This window comes from Myotis lucifugus, unplaced genomic scaffold, assembly GCF_000147115.1.
Source record: "Myotis lucifugus unplaced genomic scaffold, Myoluc2.0 scaffold_826, whole genome shotgun sequence".
Taxonomy (NCBI): domain Eukaryota; kingdom Metazoa; phylum Chordata; class Mammalia; order Chiroptera; family Vespertilionidae; genus Myotis; species Myotis lucifugus.
In genome coordinates, this window is record NW_005871874.1 from 101,206 (window position 1) to 105,603 (window position 4,398).

At 56.0% G+C, this 4,398-nt stretch overlaps 1 pseudogene; it reads right to left on the bottom strand.

Moving 5' to 3' along the window:
* Positions 1-3,951: 3,951 nt before the first annotated feature.
* Positions 3,952-4,103, bottom strand: LOC111824032 (annotated as a pseudogene).
* Positions 4,104-4,398: the final 295 nt, after the last annotated feature.

Sequence of the window (4,398 nt, forward strand, 5' to 3'; positions counted from 1 at the left end):
GGGAGGCAGGAAGAGAGAAGGGGAAAGGGACTGACCAAGAGCCTCATCCAACCACCCTCTGTCCCATGAAGCCTGTCATTGTCACATGGTCCTGCTCTGGGTGGGCGTCTGTGCTGAGGGGGAATGGCCTTCCCACCATCAGTTTATGCTAATCCTTTTAAACAGTAAAGCTTTTACCTCCATGATCTCATTAGATCCTCACCCACCCCAGGAGTTAAGTGGGGCCAGGAGGGAGGTGACGGGACCTGGGGTCACCCACCATCCAGTGACGCCCAGGCCTGTGTTCCGCCTGGCGCCGAGCCTGGGGGCCCTTTTTCCCCTCCTCTGTTCTCGTTCTCTCTCTCTCTCTCTCTCTCTCTCTCTCTCTCTCTCTCTCTCTCTCCCCCATGCATTTTATGCACCGGCCTGCTCCCTAAATTTAGAATTTTCCCTGGCCGGGGAGCACCATGCGTTTGCTCTAGCAGGAGGCAAGCTCCTGGCAGGCCTTGTCTAACATCACAAGCTCATCTGGAGACCGTCTGTACTTTTAAAGGCCTGGCGATGTGGCTCCTCTCGCTTTACAGCCAGGAAGATAAAAATGGGGCGACAAGTGACAAATGTCCCTCCAGCAGCCCAGGAGCCTGGCTCGTAATCTCCCGCAGCTCTCTCTGGCGGCTGCTTTGCACAGGTGGGGGCCGCTTCCCGGCCCACGGCCTTCCAGGAAGAAGTGCAGGTGGCACAGGAACTGCTACACTGGAGAGGGGGGGGCACGTGTGACCTGCTGAGGCCCAGACCTCCACCAGGCTCCTGCTCTGGTCAACAGACGCCCCTCCCTCACCACCCCCCCATCAGGGGACCCCCATGGCCACTCAGAAATGGGGCGTTCCAGTCAATCGAGTGTTGATACTGAGATACATTCATTAGACACTTCTTTGTTATACATTTCCAAAGGGTATGCAAGACATCGGCTACAGTTAAAAACCAGAGTTGTCTTTAAAAATATCCTCTGCAAAGAGCCACACTGTCAATGAGTGATAAAAAGCCTACTATGTGCCGAGCACTTAAGAACTTTGATCTTTCGAATCCTCCTTCTCTTTTTACAGGTGAAGAAACCAAGGCTTGGGGAGGTGAGGGGACCTGCCCAGCCAGCACAGCTAAGGAGCAGTCACCAGGCAGGACTGCTATTTGCTGAGGACAGACACATGTGCCAGGCCCTCTGCTTTCACCAGAGGCCCCACGAGACGGGCTTGCTGGTTTCCCCAGGTGACAGAGGAGGAAACTGAGGTTCAGAGTGGCTAGGCCACAACCCAAGGTCACACAGCTGGAGAAGCAGAACCAGGTTTGAACCTGAGCAGGCTGCTCAATCCAGAGCCCGGATCCAGGTCCACCCTCTTCCCCTGCACCCAGTGGCATCTCAGTCAATCCCACTGCCTGGGAACCCCTGAGCGCCAGTCGGTATTCGGCACACTCCGTTATTAGGACACTCAGCTGAGTGAATGGCAGAGCTGACGTCCGAGTTTGTGGGCCTATATCCATGGAAGGGTTTCCCAAGGTCCAGAAATGTTAAGTAACTCGTCGAAGGTCACACAGCCCACGGCGGGCTGATGGAGACCTGGGATCCCAGGCCAGACTTCCTCTCGGGTCTCACACCTCCTGCATCCCGGAGCCCCCTCCTGGGCCCAGAGCCCACTGGGCTTGCTGTCCGGGGTCACCTCACCTCTCCCCTCTGGGCCTCGCTGCCCTCCAGGCCCCGAGGACGCTGGGTTGCCTGCCTGTGACCTTGGGAAGGGACGGGGGTGGTTTTAACAATCTAAACACACTCCTTCCTTGCGTCGAGATGCCCGGCGCTGAGTGATTTGTATGCTCCGAGCACGTCACCTCCTTTCAGGAGACGGAGAGGCTGCCTGAAAAGTCATTTTTCAGCATTTGACACAAAGTCTCTTTCGCTCTCTCGCGAAGCCAGATAACCATCAGCAGCCGGGCCGATTAGAAAAAATATATACTTGGTACCGGGAAGCCAGGAAAAGAAAGGAAGCCAGCCCATCAGTCTTCCTTCACGCGTGGGGACGGGGGAAAAAGGGGGGGCGGCTTTCCCACCCTGCTCTGCGGCTCGGGGTGAAGGTGATCTTCCGGAGCCAGCAGCCTCCTGGAAAAATGGCATCTTCCCTGAGTGGGGGCACAGGCCAGGCTCGGGAGTCATGAGGACCAGCGTTCAAGGCCCAGCTCTGCCACTTCCAAGGGGTGTGATGTTGGGCAAATCACTTCCCCTCCGGGAGCCTCAGTTTCTTCATCTGTCAAATGGGTATGATGACTCCCTACCTGGTGGGGCTGCTGGATGGCTCAGATGAGATAACGCACAGAGCGCTTGCGGTGGGGTCTGGTGAATAGTGAGCCATCAATAGATGTCATCCCCGACATGGACTGTTTCGGGGTGGCACCTTCAAGGCCCCTCAGAGGCCCACGCTAAGCTGTGGCTGTGAACACAGACCTGGGCTCTCTTGCTGACATCTAAGTGTACTGGTTGTTAAGCTCTGGGCCATGCAGTGTGCACCTGGATTCTGCAGACACGCGGGCCCCGTGGGGGCTTGTGGGCAAGGGAGAGGGCCTGATCCCAGGAAATGGGCAGGCCTGCTCCATCAGGAAGGAATGGCACAGAGACCACTTTCCTGCCTTCCCTGTGCCCACCCCACACTCCCCTCCCCACCCAGCAGGGGCTCAGGAGGTGGGCGTAAGACCCTTCCTCCCTGCACTGAGGTCAAATCAGGCCCTGTGGGTCAATCCTGAATCCAGTGCACTGAGCACTTAGTGATACCCAAGTCTCTCCCTCTTCAGCACCCTCCCCGCCCCGAATCCATTCAGCCCACTGGCCTCTCTCTCCTGGATCACAGGATGGGCTCCATGCAAACCCTAGCGCTCTGGTCCATTTGGGGAGCCCTGAGCACCCCAGGGTGCCTTTGCGTCATTCTGCTGGCACCCATGCCAGTCCCTCGGGAGGCAGCTGGTGGCTGGCAAGAGAGTGAACCTTCGTCAAAGAGAGGCTCAAATCCAGCTTTGTAGCTGTGTGACCTTGAGTGGGTTCTGTCACCTTCTGGAGGTTCTGTGAAATTGGGTGAAACCCTTACCCCCTCGAAAGAGTCGGTATACTGGGCTGATAGTGTCCCAGCCCTCACACCCACCCGCAGCGCCAGGATGTGATCTAGGAAGTAAGGTCTTTGCCGATGTAGTTGGTTAAGATGAGGTAATACTGCTTTGGGTGGGCCCCTAATCCAATCCGGCCGGGTCCTTATAAGAGGAGAGACAAAGACAGACACACAGAGAGACACTAAGAGACCACCACGTGGCGGCGACAGGGGCGGAGACAGGAGCAGAGCATCTACAAGCCAAGGAATGCCAGGACTGCTGACGGCCCCAGAAGCTGAGACAGGCCGGACGGAGCCTTCCCTGGCGCCCTGGGAGGGAGAGTGCCCTGCCAACACCTCATGTCAGACCCCCGTGCTGCCCAGGTGAGAGGATGGATCTCTGTTGTCGTCAGCCACCGGGGCCACAGCCATCTGTCAGGGCCGCCCTGCCAGACCAACACTGTGGATGTAAGAGCCCAACAATGGATTTCAGGTGGAGCGCGAGCACGGAGCCCGCACACAGTAAACGCCAAGAGCATTAGCTCCGGCCGCTTTTATTAATTCCGTCTCCGTGTCTCCCTTCTCTTCCCCCGCCCCCTCCCCCAGGGTTCTGAGACCTCCGGCTCTGCAGAAGCAGGACTCCAGCAGCTTCCCCTGCTGACCAGTCCACTGAGCGCCTTTCACACCCAGCTTCACCCTAAGTCCTGCCCATTAGCCTAAATTCGCTCCTGGTCTGGGGACTTGGAAAACAAGCCACAGAGCTGTTTCTTCATAAAATCATGGAGTCTCTGAGTCAAAAGGCACCTCAAATGCTGACTCATCCAATTCTTTTCTGGTTCTTTTTTTTTTTTTTTAGGGGAGAGTGAGAACACAGTCCCTACCACCAGTCGAGTTTCCCACATTTGGGGAAATCGCAGGGGTCAGCACATCCGGAGTGGAATGGACGAGCCTTGCCCTGGGAAAACCACCTTTGTGATCGTGGCCTCTCCCCTGCCAGGTAAGTATCTCTTTTCTGGTTCTTGATTGTTCTCTAAATCATAGCAGTGTCCCCACACTCACAAACACCCTCCCCAAACACTCACAAATACCTCCCTGCATGTCTGTGTATGAGCCCACACACACTCATGGCAAAATTTGTCACCTATCATAGGCTAACTAATATATATATATATTTGTTAATCTTCACTTGAGGATATCTTTAGTAAGAGGAAGGGAGAGAGAGAGAGAAAGGGGAGAGAGAGACACATCGATCGGTTGCCTCCTGTACATACCTCGACTGGGGATAGAACCAGCAACCTAG